This window comes from Phyllostomus hastatus, unplaced genomic scaffold (genome assembly GCF_019186645.2).
Source record: "Phyllostomus hastatus isolate PE091 unplaced genomic scaffold, TTU_PhHast_1.1 phas_contig_36, whole genome shotgun sequence".
NCBI lineage: Eukaryota > Metazoa > Chordata > Mammalia > Chiroptera > Phyllostomidae > Phyllostomus > Phyllostomus hastatus.
In genome coordinates this window covers 2,520,410-2,535,661 of record NW_025333862.1, presented here as the reverse complement: position 1 = coordinate 2,535,661, position 15,252 = coordinate 2,520,410, and the positions used below count along the sequence as shown (strand labels likewise).

At 40.8% G+C, this 15,252-nt stretch overlaps 1 pseudogene; it reads left to right on the top strand.

Annotated features, from left to right (window-relative positions):
* Positions 1-7,151: 7,151 nt before the first annotated feature.
* On the top strand, positions 7,152-7,260 carry LOC123820695 (annotated as a pseudogene).
* Positions 7,261-15,252: the final 7,992 nt, after the last annotated feature.

Sequence of the window (15,252 nt, the reverse complement as noted above, 5' to 3'; positions counted from 1 at the left end):
TGCATGTATGTTCTTTGGCTAATCTCTTCACTTTTTTTTTATCCGGTCCCCCTCCCCATCCCTGAGAGCTGTCAATCTGTTCTATGTATTCATGCTTTTGTTTCTGTTTTGTTCATTGGTTTATTTTGTTCATTAGATTCCACATATAAGTGAGACCATGAGGTATTTTTCTTTTAATGACTTATTTTACTTTCACTGGCTTACTTCACTTAGCATAACAATCTCCAGTTCCATCCATGCTGTCCCAAAAGGTAAGAGTTCATTACTTTTTTACTGCTGTGTAGTATTCCATTCTGTAAATGTACCACAGTTTTTCTAACCACTCATCTACTGATGGGAACTTGGGCTGTTTGCAGATCTTGGCTATTGTAAATAATGTTGCTATGAACATAGGGGTGCATATATTCTTTCTAATCAGTGCTCCAGGATTCTTAGGATATATTCCCAGAATAGGGATCACTGGGTCAAAAGGCAGTTCAATTCCATAAAACAGTCAGTTGGAGTGCCAGGGAGAGTCTCCCATTGGCCAAGATGGTGGCATAGGGAAGTTCTTACACTGAGCACATGAAAAGCTAGCCAGATAATTGAATAGAAAAAAACCTTACCTGCTCCAGGACTAGATTGGGGGTGGAACCAGGGGAAGGCAGGCACATGCACCATGGACATCAAAATGATGCAGTGGGAGGTGCTGATCAAAGAGGTCTGTCAGTCTAGCATGGGGAAAGAAGGGAGGTGGACCCACATGGTGCATGCAAAAGTTTGGGAAGTGAATTGGTTATTTTGAGAAAGCACCTGGTCCACCCCACATGTAAGCTAATATAATCCCAGGAAAACAAAGAGGTGCTCTTGTTTGTGACCTGCACTCATACCATGCACTTGCCTGTTCTCTCCATGGGCCACATTGGCCTTATCAGCCATGCAACCCATGGCCTCCAGAAAGAAGCCTCCTGCTATCTCCCTTGCCCACCTGGTGATGCATTCGCTGGTGCATTTGCACTCTCTCTTAGGTGTATGTGACCCGGTGGCCCCTAGCAGCTGCATGGCCTATGGCCATGTGGGCTCCACATGCAGGCTCCAGGAGGAGCCTGAAAGGCAGAAGCTGGGAACAAGCTAAGCTACCTGGATGGGGACCAAGACCACTTAGCAGCTGTTTGTGAATTCCAAAGCATTGTACTTTTAAATGGATCTGGAACTCTGGACACTGCTTTTGTCTTGGTCTTGCTTGAGGATGGTTGGATTGTTTCCATGGTAGGAAAAGAAGATGGGCTTTGAGACAGGAGTCTTCCATTCTCCAAGATTGCACAGCACCTGAATAAAACCTCTTTTTCTTTTGTACCAACATCTGCCTCACAAATTTGGCTTCTGTGGTGACAGGTAGCTGAACCTCCGTTTTTGCTCTGCTACAGTTCCATTTCTAATTTTTTAAGGAAACTCCACTCTGTTTTCCACAGTGGCCACACCAGTCTACATTCCCACCAACAGTGCACTAGGGTTCCCTTTTCTCCACATCCTTACCAGCACTTGCTTGTTGATTTATGGACAGTATTGCTTGGGTTTTTTAATCAGTTCTGAGTCTGAATCCTGGCTCCTCTTTTTACCAGTTATATGGCTTTGGGCAAGTTACTTAACCTCTGTATGCCTCTCTTTCCTGATCTGAGATGGGTACACCATCTATGTCTCATGACATCAAGGGCAAGGATTAAACTGAGGTGCTCTATGTAAAGTACAATGTCTGACATACATGGTATGTACTCAATAAGAAGCTTGAATTAAATATTATTAGTTTTATTTGTGGCTTAATGTGCAGCTCTTTTCAGTGAGAGTAAAAATATGCATTTACATGTGATAACATTGTATTTTCTCATTTTAATATGCCATGGTTATCTCTTCTGTTCACCTTCTTTGGCATTTAGGTAAGTGGTATGATTGTATTAACTTCATACCTGTTTTGTAAGTTATAGTTTCCCTTCTTCCAAAGAGATCTGAAACATATATATTTCTATAATTTATACATTTTTTCAGTTATGCATGTCACATATATTCTCTCTTTCTATGGTTTATTTAATTACATTTTGGTTTGGTATGCATTGAAAAAATATGATCATATAAGACAATATCTATATTGGTGCTGATGCAATCCTTCATCAATATTCAGAAATAGAAATGTTGCTTTCCCAATTGGACAAGTAACAGTCTGCTTCCTAATGGATTGGATTTTTCTCCTCTACTAAAAATGTACAAAATAAAAACTGAAAGTTCCACTTTCTCTCTCTTTAAACATAGATTCCTTACCGTTGACATTATTGCTGTTGACAGTGTGTGCTGCATGGTCTTCCAATCTTTTTTCTATGTTTACACAAATAGACATGACAAGGGAGATTCATTTCATTTTATTTTATTTTTAAGTATATTTTATTGATTATGCTGTTACAGTTGCCCCAATTTTCTTTCCCCTTTGGTCCTCTCCACTCAGTATTCCCCTTCCCTCCAGCAATCCCCCTCCCCTTAGTTCATGTCCAAGGGTCGTGCACATAAATTCTTTGGCTTCTCCATTTCCTATATTATTCTTAACTTCCCCCCATCTATTTTGTACCTATCAAGTATGCCTCTTAATCCCCTGTACCTTTTTCATCCTAACTCCCTATTCCCCACCCCTGCTGATAACCCTCCATAGGATCTCCACATCTATAATTCTGTTCCTGTTCTAGTTGTTTGTTTTTGTTTTTCTTGATTTAGTTGTTGATAGTTCAGAGTCTGTTGTCACTTTATGGTTCATAGTTTTGATCTTTCCTTAAATTAGTCCCTTTAACATTCATATAATAAGGGCTTGGTGATGATGAACTCCTTTAGCTTTACCTTGTCTAGGAAGCAATTTATCTGCCCTTTCATTCCAAATGATAGCTTTGCTAGATAGACTAATCTTGGTTGTAGGTACTTGCTTTTCATGACTTTGAATACTTCTTGCCAGTCTCTTCTTGCCTGCAAAATTTCTTTTGAGAAATCAGCTGATAGTATTATGAGAACTCCTTTGTAGGTAACTCTCTGATTTTCTCTTGCTGCTCTTACGATTCTCTCTTTATTTTTAACCTTTGCCATTTTAATTATGATGTTTTATGGTGTGTCCTCTTTGGGTTCAACTTCTTTGAGATTCTCTGTGTTGTATGTTTATTTCCTTCACCAAATTAAGGAAGTTTTCTTTCATTATTTTTTCAAATAAGTTTTCATTTCTTGCTCTTCCTCTTCTCCTTCTGGCATCCTTATGATGTAAATGTTGGCATATTTGGAGATATCCCAGAATCTTCTTATTCTCTCCTTGTTTTTTTGAATTCTTGTTTTTTTCATTCTGTACTAGTTGACTGTTTATTTCTTCCTTATGTTCCAAATCATTGATTTGAACGCTGGCTTCCTTCCCTTCACTGTTGGTTCCCTGTAGATTTTTCTTTATTTCATTTAGTGTAACCTTCATTTCTTCCCTTATGCGATTGTCGTACTCAGTGAGTACTCTGAGCACCATTTTCACCAGTGTTTTGAACTCTGCATCTGATGGCTTGGCTATCTATGTTTTGCTTAGTATTTTTTCTGGAGTTTTGACCTGTTCTTTCATTTGGGCCATATTTCCTTGTCTCCTCAATTTGACAGCCTCCCTGTGTTTGTTTCTGTTTATTAGGTACAGCTGCTTTGACTCCCTGTCTTGGCACACCTGTTACGTTGTAAGGGGTGGAGTCTCAGGTGTTTGCCAGGGTAGGACAGCCCACTTCACTGCTTTGTGGTGCTGCATGGGGGAAGGGGTTGGAGAGGGAACAATGCTGCTTACTCAGCACTTGCCCCATTTCCAGTCACTTCACCCACTTCTCATAAGCAACTGGTACTGTTCTAGCTGTTGCCCTGGCAGAGTTTCCCAGAGTGGGTGGGTTTGTGTACATTCTAGGACTATGGGGGCCCTTTAATAGACTCTCTTGATACACAGGCAGTTTCTTCTGCCACCCAATATCCATTGTTTTTTACAGCCAGAGGTTGTGAGACTATTTCCGCAGTGCTGGAACCCTGGGTTCCATGGTCTGGCCTGGGGGCTTGGATCACTAGATCCCCAGGTGTCCCTCCTGGTTTTTGGGAGGAATATTTTGGCTGCAGAGGTCCCCCCTGAGGATCAAGGTGTCCAAGCCCAACACACCAGACCTCCCCATCCCAAGGTTTCAGTACCAGGAAAAGAAGTCCCCATAACTTCCAGCTGTAAAAACCAGAGGGGATTGAGGCTGAAGGAGGAGGGCCTGCACACGGACTTACATTCACTCCCTCTGAGCTCCAGCACTGGGGCAGCAGTTTTAAAAGTACCAGAGACATATGTGGGACTGAATTATCCAGTATCAAGGCAAGAGCTGGGGAACAGCTTTCTTTCAGACAGAATGGATGAGACCATTGTTCCTTTGATGATCCCTCATTCCCTAGTGCCAGCAGGTGGGAGCCATAGCTGAGGTGCCATCAACCTGGCTCACACTGTTTGCCTCACCCTAGTGATTCCTTAAAGCCCTGCCCCACCCAACTTTTAGGTCCACCCAAGCTGTTTCCAGTGGCTTTTCCATGTAAATAGCCTGTCTTGGCTTATGCTTCAAAATTTTCCTAAAATATCTCAACCAAGCAGCATCTGGCCTCAGTGTGCCCCATACCTCTCTAGATAAGTGGCACTAGTGGTCAACAGCCTTGGTTCACAGCTTTGCCTCTCCTGGGCACTTCCAAGTCCAGTACAAGTAGCAGCCATCTGCAGATCACTCTGTAACTCATATCTGGTGCTCCTGGGCAGAACACAGGTGGTGGCTGACCTTGGCTGGCACCTCTCAGGAGGCCTTGGAGCGAGTGTACCTAGTGGACAGCTTTAGACCACATCCAAGCACCACCACCCACCAAATCTTCAAACAAGACACTCAAGGGGCAGACTCACCAGCACTCAAACACTGCTAAAGTAAGTCTTGCTCTGTGGGGTTTGCCCCTGCACAGCTCACCTTTCACCATGGTCAGAAATCAATGGTCAGTGGAGTGGTTACAGCCAGTCCTTGCAGTTGATCAGCCAGGGGGTAAATCTCTGCCATTGATGTGTCAACAGCAATCAAATTTCAACTACAAGAGGAAAGTACACATAACCTACATGGGGGTGCACCTTAAATGACCAGCTTGGGCAACTGGGGATGTTGTACTACTGGACCCTACAGAACACCTACTTCCTTAGGCCACTCTGTCAAGCCTGGGAGATGTAGCAGCTCTACATAATACATAGAAACAAATGCAGGGAGGTTTACAAAATAAGGAGACAAAGAAACATGCTCCAAATGAAAGAACAGAACACAACTCTAAAAAAAAGAACCAAACAAAATCTACTAGATTCAGAGGTCAAAAACATTGGTTATAAGGATATTCAATGAACTTAGTGAGAACCTCAACAGCATAAAAGAGGACCAGTAAGAAATGAAGGGTAAACTAACTGAAATAAAGAATAATTTATAGGGAATCAACAATAGAGCAGGGCCCTGGCCTGGTAGCTCAGTTGGTTAGAGCAGTATCCCAATATGCCAAGGTTGTGGGTTTGATCCCTGATCAGGGAACATACAAGAAGAATCAGCAAATGATTGCATAAATAATTGGAACAATAAATCCGTGTTAAGAAAGGAAAAAAGAGCCAGTTGGAACAGCAAAAAAAATTGTTTTAAATGAGGACAGTGTAAGGAGCCCTTGGTACAGCTGTAAGCATATCAACATATGCAACATGGGGGTGATAGAAGGAAAAGAGGGAGAACAAGAAATTGAAAACCTATTTGAAAAAATAATGACAGAAATCTTCCCTAACTTGGTGAAAGAAGTAGGCATATAAGTTCAGGAAGTGCAGAGAGTCCCAAACAAGATTCAAAGAGACCCACACCAAGACACATTATAATTAAAATGCAAAAGGTTGAACACAAAAAGGGAATCTTAAAAGCAGCAAAAGAAAAGCAGTTAGTTAACTACAAGGGAGCTCCCATAAGGCTGTCAGCTGATTTCTCAAAAGAAACTTTGCAGGCAAGAAGGGATTGGCAAGAAATATTCAAAGTCACAAAAAGTAAGTACCTACAAACCAAAATTATTCTACCCAGCAAAACCTTCATTTAGAATTGAAGGACAGATAAAAAGTTTATCAGCAAAAAAAATCTAAAGCAGTTTATCACCACCAAACTATTAGTATAAAAAATATTAAAGGGTTTCCATTAATAAAAAGAAGCAGGAGGAAGAGGAAGAAAAGGAGAAGAGGCAGAAATATCAGAAATATGAACAATGAAATGGTAATAAATACGTATCTATCAACAATTGAATGTAAATAACAAAATGAACAAGCAGAACAGAAACAGACTCATAGATAGAGAGAACATTTGACAATTGTTAGATGGGAAAGGTGAAGAAGGTGAAGGGATTAAGAAATACAAACTGATTTTTATAGAACAGTCACGAGGATGTAAAGTACAGCATAGGGAATATAGTCAATAATATTCTAATAACTATGGTATCAATGGATATGAGATTTATTGGGATGATCACTTAATAAGTATGTAATGTTAATCACTGGAATGAACTAATATAATAATATACATCAACTGTAATTGAAAAATAAAAATTATTTTAATTGAAAAAAACATTCAGTGCCATCCTTATTGAGAGCTATGTTTAGGCCTTCAATCTTCAACATCTGGAGAATCAATTCCTTTTTCTGAATCATAGAGTACTCTCATTTAAAAATTTGATTCTATTAGATTTCTCTTCAAAAGAGCTCTTGTCATCTACATCACAGGGAGAAGGTACTCCCCAGAATGTCCACTCCTCACATCTTTAGTTACAGGTTCATCTTGTTTGGGACTCTCTGCATTTCTTGGACCCATAGATCTATTTCTTTGCCAGGTTAGGGAAGTCTTCAGTTATTATTTCTTCAAATAGGTTTTCAATCCCTTGTTTTCTCTCTTCTGCTGGCATGCTTATGATGTGAATATTGTTGCATTCAATGTTGTTCCAGAGGTCTCTAAAACTATCTTTATTTTTTGGATTTAAAAAATTTTTGCTGTCTCAATTGGGTGTTTTCTGATTCCTTATTTTTCAAATCTCTGATTTAATCCTCTGCTTCATCTAAACTGCTGTTGATTGCTTCTCAGCCTTCTGGCTAAGATCAAGTGTAGTATCTGTTCTTACCAGTTTAAACCGCTGTTGATTCCATCTAATATATTCTTCATTTAAGTAATTGTATTCTTCTTTTCTGTCTGTTTTATTTGGTTTTCTATTTCCCTTTTATCTTTCCTATCTCTTTATTGAAGTTCTCACTGAGATCATCTGTTCTTCCCTAAGTTTATTGAGCATCCTTATAACCACTATTTTGAACTCTGCATCTGATAGATTGCTTGCCTCCATTTTGTTTAGTTCTGGAGTCTTGTTCTGTTCTTTCATTTAGGACATATTTCTTTGTCTCCTCATTTTGGCAGCCTTTCAGTGTTTGTTTCTATGTATCAGGTAGATCTGCTTTATCTCCTGATCCTGGCAGAGTGGTCTTATGAAGTAGGTGTGTAGGTGTCCTATGAATGTGACAGTGGGAAATTGTTACAGTGGGGAATTATAACCCACCTTACCATTCTTTTAACATTGTCTCTGTAAGTGCTAACTGACTAATATGAAGCTTGTAGATAAACAGCATCTTTGTATAAGAATCCTAGGAACAAACTTTTAACAAATACAGACTGTGCCCTTCAGGCATCCCAGCTCTAGGAAATTTGCTGACCTTCAACCATAAAACCAGGATGATGTAAAACTAGGATGACAGTGAGACAGGAAAATAGGAAGCTAGGAAAATTCTTTGGCAAGCAAGTACAATAGGCAAACTGAGACAGGTAGCTGAACAAAATGGCTTAGCAATTTATAGCCAGATGCAGATGGTTACCATGATGGGAAGGAAGGTCCTGAGTGCCTGGCAGGGGGAAAAACTGGGAAAACAAGGACCCCATCCCCAGGGTAACCTTTCCTCCCCTGGCCTTACCTTTCTGGAGATAACATCTGGGCCTCAGTTATATTTTAGCTCTAGGCCCAGAAAAGCAGCAAAACCAAGTGCGCATGTCAGGACCAGCTGCAATGATTAAAGAACTTCTGCCCCGTCATTGACCATTCAGTGGAGACCAAGATCCTGAAAGGGCACAACTGTAGAACTGATGGATATTCTACTGAAGCCCAGCCCTGAGACCTCCCCTAAGAGTACTGCCTGCAAGAGAGAGATAAAAGCCTCAAGACAAAGGACCCAGCATGCACACTCTCCTTCTGGGGAGCAACCTGCCCTTTCCCTTCCACTTCTTTCTCACAGGCACCCTTCTCCTAAACTCTAAGGCAATGGGCAATTGGCAGCTTGTCCCAGGCTGATCCCCTGAACCCGTCCCTACAGCCCCCTTATCTCTGACTTCCCAGTGAGCTAAGGCAGCCCACCCTAGGCTTTCCGGTTGCTTCTTTTTTATTTTTCCCTGTTGCTTCTTCTATGCAAAGCCCTTTCTTGTTTACGTGTCCCCAGCTTTAATAAATGTATCCCCATAATTGTCTGGATTCATATTGTGAAATCTTTCCTACATGAAGTCAAGAACTCACATACTACAGGTGCCTTAGGCAGACCCACTCAGTGCCAGGCCCCTGTCTAGTAACAACATGAAGCCATGATGACTAAAGCAGGATGACCACATGAGCCCATCACTTGCCTTATTGGAATGAACTGTGCCCACCTGCAGTAGAGAGCATTTTAACCCCTGCCCCCCTTCCTTGATCTCTTTGCTCTGCTTCCCCTCTCCTTCCTTATAAAAAGCCTTTGCCTGCACTGAGATGTGGAGATGGGCTTTGAGACATGAGTTACCTATCTTCCAGGTTGCTGAAACCTGAAATAAAACCCCTTTCTACCAGCACTGATGTCTCAAGTATTGGCTTTCAAAGCAGCAGGCAGCTGGACCTGTGTTCAGTTACATGAGGCTCAATCTCCTTGGTCACCTGGGCCAGGTGTCCTTTGTGTGGGTTGTTTGTGCCCTCCTGTTGTATTTGAAGACTGGTTATTGTTGGCATGTCAGTAGATGCTTTAGGCTGACCAGCTGTGAGGACTCGCTGTGACCATAGTGGACAAGCTGCTATGTGTGGGCTGACCTCATATCAGGGTTTGATTTGGTGGAGCTCTGGTGCCTGCTGAGTCTACCCTTTGGGTGTATCATTTGTGGAACTAATTGAGTGGTACTCTGGTGTGGTCTGAAGTCAGCCATTGTGTGTGCTGATTCTGGGGTCTCTTGGGAGAAGCTTCAGTGTGTCCATCATCGGGTCACCATGTAGGAGCTTCAAAGTGAGCTGTGGTTGGTAGCTGCTGAGTTTGGAGGCACCTGGGAGTGTTTGTTTACGTTTTGAACTGAGGCTGGCTGCCACTAGCACCTGGCTTAGGATGGTTTAGCCAGAGTTACAAGACATGCCAAAACTGACTGACTGTTTGGATTTTGTGGACCTTTCAGGGATGTTAGGAAAGTCTGCAGCATGCACCAAAGCTAGCCATTTGAGTGGAATAGCTCTGAATTGGGTAGGGAAGGGCCTTACAGAATCACCAGAGTGGGGCTAGCACTGTTAGATATCTGTATAAATTCAGATTTGGCACTCAACTGTGCCTGAAGGCTATGTATGGGAAGGGCTCAAAAAAGGAACAATGGTTCTTGCTGGCACTTTAGTCCTGGAGAGAGCTGTCCTTTCATCAGTTGCCCTGGGGCCAGACAATTCAGCTTCACCCCATATATCCATGGCACATTCAAGCTGCTGGCTCTTCTCTAAAGCTTAGGGCAAGTGTGAGTTGATTCTAAGATGACATCTGGGTCTACAGCAGGTCTCCCTCTTACCTGCAGATTGGATTGACTCTTTTTTAAAAATATACTTTATGGATTATGCTATTAGAGTTGTCCCATTTTTTTCTTCCTTTTATTCCCCTTTGCCCTGTACCCCCCACCCCAGCAGCATTCCCTCACTTAGTTCATGTTCATGGGTCATACATATAAGTTCTTTGGCTTCTCCATTTCCCATACTATTCTTAACCTCCCCCTATCTATTCTATATGTACCATTTATGCTTCTTATTCCCTTTAACTTTTTCCCCACTCTCCCCACTCCACATCCCTGCTGATAACTTTCCATGTGATCTTCATTTCTGTGAATGTGTTCCTGTTCTAGTTGTTTGCTTAGTTCATTTTTGTTTTGTTTTTTTTAGGTTCAGTTGTTGATTATTGTGAGTTTGTTGTCATTTTACCACTTGTAGTTTTGATCTTCTTTTTCTTAGATAAGTCCCTTTAACATTTCATATAAGGGCTTGGTGATGATAAACTCCTTTAAGTTGACCTTATCTGAGAAGCACTTTGTCTGCTCTTCCATTCTAAATGAAAGCTTTGCTGGATAGAGTAATCTTGGATGTAGGTCCTTGCCTTTCATGACTTTGAATACTTCTTTCCAGCCCCTTCTTGCCTGCAAGGTTTCTTTTGAGAAATCAGCTGATAGTCTTATGGGAACTCATTTTAGGTAACTGTCTCCTGTTCTCTTGCTGCGTTTAAGATTCCTCATCTTTCATCTTGGCAAATGTAATTATGATGTGCCTTGGTGTGTGCTTCCTTGGGTCCAAGTTCTTTGGGACTCTCTGAGCTTCCTGGACTTCCTGGAAGTCTATTTCCTTCACTAGATTGGGGAAGTTTTCCTTCATTATTTTTTCAAATAAGTTTTCAATTTCTTGCTCTTCCTCTTCTCCTTCTGGCACCCCTATGATTTTGGATGTTGGAATGTTTAAAGTTGTCCCAGAGGTTCCTAAGCCTCTCCTAATTTTTTTTGAATTCTTGTTTCTTTATCTTGTTCTGGTTTATTTTTATGTCCTCTTTCTGCTCCAGACCATTGATTTGAACCCTGGTTTCCTTCCCATCTCTGTTGGTTCCCTGTACATTTTCCTTTCTTTCACTTTTCATAGTCTTCACTTTTTCCTCTATTTTGCAGCCATTCTCAACCATTTCTGTGAGCATCCTGATTACCAGTGTTTTGAACTCTGCATCTGATAGGTTGGCTATCTCTTTATCACTTTGTTGTATTTTTTTCTGGAGCTTTGGTCTGTTCTTTCTTTAGGGCCATATTTTATTTGTCTTGGCAAGCCTGTTATGTAGTAAGGTGCAGAGTCTTATATATTCACCAGGGCAGGGCAACCCAGGTTGCTGTGTTGTGGCGCTATATGTTGGGGAGGGGGTCCATGAGGGAACCATGATACTTGCTTGGCTCTTAGCTGGCTTTCACTCACTTCCCCTGTACCCACAAGCAAATTGGGCCCTTCTGGTTCTGATTCCTGAGTGGGTTGTTTTGTGTACATTGTAGGACCCTGTACTCTCCTGTGAGGCTGATAGTTTCTCCTGCCACCTCAACCCCCATAGATTCTTTCAGTCAGAGGTTTTGAGGCTTTAGTTTCCTCCGCTGGAAACCTGGGTTGCACAGTCTGTCTCGATCTCCAGTTGTTCCTCCTGATTCATCCACACACAAATGTTGGACTGCCTGCTCTGCCAGCCGCTGCCTTGCAGTGAGTCCTCTCCACCCTGGCTGTTTGTCTTCGCCCCTCCTAGCAGTCTGGATGAATGTTCATTCTTTAATTCATTGGTTGTCAGACTTCCATACAGTTTAATTTTCTGGCAGTTCTGGTCACTTTTTGTTTTTAAATTTGTTGTTGTCCTTCTTTTGGTTGTATGAGGAGGCAAAGTGTATCTACCTATACCTCCATTTTGGCTGGAAGTCCCTCTCTGGGCTGACTCTTTCTAGTAACTTATTTTTATCTTTACTACACTCTATATTCCCAAGCAGTAGTTGAATTTAGCTCTCCATTTATTCATGTTTTTATGATTCTCATTGCACTTTTAAATTTTCCTTAATAAATACTATGTGTCACACATGCTAAATCTGGAATGTAATTTGTTTTGGTACTGTTCTAAATAGAATTGCCTTGTACTATATCTTCTATCTCACTAATATTTAGGGATTTTTTTTTAATTTTTAAAAACTTTTATTTCTAAGACATTATCTCATATATATATTTAAAGATTTTATTTATTTATTTTTAGAGAGAGGGGAAGGGAGGGAGAAGAAAGGTAGAGAAACGTCAATATATAGCTGCTTCTCACGTGGCCCCCACTGGGGATCTGGCCCACAACCCATGCATGTGCCCTGACTGGGAATCGAAACAGCAATCCTTTGGTTTGCAGCCTGTGTTCAATCCACTGAGCTACACCAGCCAGGCTGATTTTTAAAAAATTGATATTTTGTACCTTGTAACTTTGAACTCTTTGCTTCTAGGACTTTTTGTTGTTGCTGCTGTTGCTTTGCTTTGGTTGACTTTCTTGGATATTTTAGGTGTTTAATCATGTAGTTTACCAAAAAAGCTTTTATTTTTTCTAGTTTATTTCTTTATTTCATGCTTTTGTTATACTTTGCTATTGTTGGTTCTCTAGACTTAACACATCCTTTCCTCTCTTCTCTGAACATGATTACATTTTTCTATGTGCTTTTTCCTCTAACATTTAAATCAGAGATAGATGTTGAATTTTACTGATAACCTTCTCATCATTTTTTGAAATAATTATTTAATCATTTTTCTAGTGAATGTTTGTTGTCAGTTTTCTATATAACATTCTTGCATTCCACTATTTGGTTGTAGTCAAGTTACACATATTTTAAATTAAATCCTATCAAAATCATATCTATTTCACAAAATAAGCTGGGTAATATATTATTTTTTATATTCTAATACAGTTGAAATAATATAAAAATATTCTTTGAGGGATTTGGAAAAAAATTCTCCACTGAATTTTTCACTGAAAAATTCTTCACTGAAGCCAAGGATGTCTTTGAAAAATTCATTTTGTTTTAAATGTCTTCCTTTGATATTGACCTAATCATTTTTCATAATTTTCACTTCATTCTTAGCATTATGGATATTTAGCTTGTTGTCTATCTCTGATGAATCACTGCATTTCTTATTCATTAGATAGAAGGAAAATGCCATGGAAAGCAGTTCTGCCTGAGTCAAAAGTTGATCTGAGCTTTTAACACTATATCTAGCAGTAAGATTCTCTCACCTTTTCATTAAAATCGTCTAGCAGGCTGTTGAATGTCTTTGTATATTTTTTTAAAAAAGATTTTATTTATTTTTAGAGAGAGGGAGGGAGGGAGGAAGAGAAAAACAGAGAGAAATGTCTGTGTGAGAGAAACATCATTCAGTTGCCTCTCCTACACATCCAACTGGCAATGGGACCTGCACCCCAGAAATGTTCCCTGAACAAGAATCGAACTGATGACCCTTCACTTTTTGGTAAGATGTCCAACCAATTGAGTCATACCAGTCAAGGCTGTGTCTTTTTGCTTCCTTTCTTTTTAAAAACATTTAGTTACTTATTTTTAGAGGGGGGAACAGGAGAAACATCAATGTGTGGTTGCCTCTCAAGTGCCCCCTACTGGGAACCTGGCCTGCAACCCAGGCATGTTCCCTAATTGGGAATCGAACGTGCAACCCTTTGGTTCACAGTCCAGCACTCAACCCACTGAGCCACACCAGCCAGGGCATGTGTCTTTTTTCTTAACTCCTTACTGTGTCTTTAAGTTTATATCCTCTACCTTTCTCTGGTTCTAATCACAAGGTCTACCCAGCTCCTACTGCTCAAAAGTTCACTGTCCACAAATTTCTGGCTCCCTTTGCAGCCTCTCCAGTTCACTGAAACATGGGGCTGGTTGGGCTTCTTTCGTGCCCATAGGTATCCTGTTACTGCAGCTGCAGATGAAGGGGGCATGGTGGTTAGAGGACTGGCCCTGGAGGTTTGAATCCTTATTTGGATGCTTCCCACTTCTGAAACTTTGAATACATAATTTAATCTTTCTGAACTGTAGTTTTCTCATCTATAAATTAAGGATAACAATAGTCTCCATCTTAATACATTATGAGGATTCTTTCAGTCATCCTCCCAATATTTATTGTATAATTAATATTTGTCAGCCATTGTTTTAGGTGCTAAAGATAAAGACAGTGAACAAAATAAAAAAAAATCCCTGTGTGCATGAAACTTATTTAGGAGAAGGAGTCAAGCAAATAAACCAAAAAAATATAAACCAACAAACTAACAACTATATGATATTTGAATTATATGTATATGTTTTTATATATTATGTATGTGCCCATCTATCTATCTGTTTCTCATCACTCTATCCCTCTATCTACCTAAATTTGAGGTAGTAAGTATTTATGAATAAAAACAGAGAATGGGGCAAGAAGTGCCAGGGTGTTATATTATTTGGGGTGGTCTTTGAGGGCCTTTCTGAGGATACCATGTTTAAGGAGCAGCCCTCATGGAGTGAGGAAGCCAGGCCTGTGAATAAGTAGGGAAACATGGTCCTGGCTGAGGGATGATCAAGCTAGAAGGCCCTGAGGTGGGATTAAATGAGACTATACAGATAAAGGTTTGGCATAGTTATGGCACAAAGTGAGCTGCCACTAATACTCCCACAACTATTGCTACAATAACCATCACCACTGCTCTTGTAATACAGATGTAATAAAGGGGTCAAGAACGGACTTCTGACTGTTTATTCAAGGTCCTAGAGTAGGATTGCAATAAGTGTTGGTGTCTTCCTCTCTCCCATTCCCGTAACCCAGAAGGAATGCACACCTCCCACCTACCTATCCTTCTCCAGCACAAAAGCACCCCTCCTTTCTGCCCATCACACCCTATCTGTGAAGGTTTCTGAAATGTGCTACATTGCGAGTCTCAAGGATTATATCTACTTTTCCCTCCAGCCCCGAAACATAACACCCAAAACTGGCCTCTGCACACAGTATAGACTGTTAATTGGTGCTGATAGTCGGGGCCCCTCGGCCCAGCATCTCCTTCTCCCACCCCCTCACATTGAGAGTGGCTTGATTTAGGTCTGAAACAAAAGCAGAAATGGCAAGGATTTGGGCCCAATAGATTCATAGGCCCTTTTCTGTCCTGTACAACATTTTGTGGTGCTTGGAGTGGGTTCATCTATAAGGAAGGAGGCCCTACTATATTTTCTTCTATAGTTCATTTTCAACCAAACCTCTTCTGCCCCTTTAGCTTTCTCCACTGATATCATCTGCTCCCAGATTATTTCCCTCCTATCCCTGTCTCTTGTTATTGCTTTCTCTACAAGCTCTCTTATCTCAGCACATATT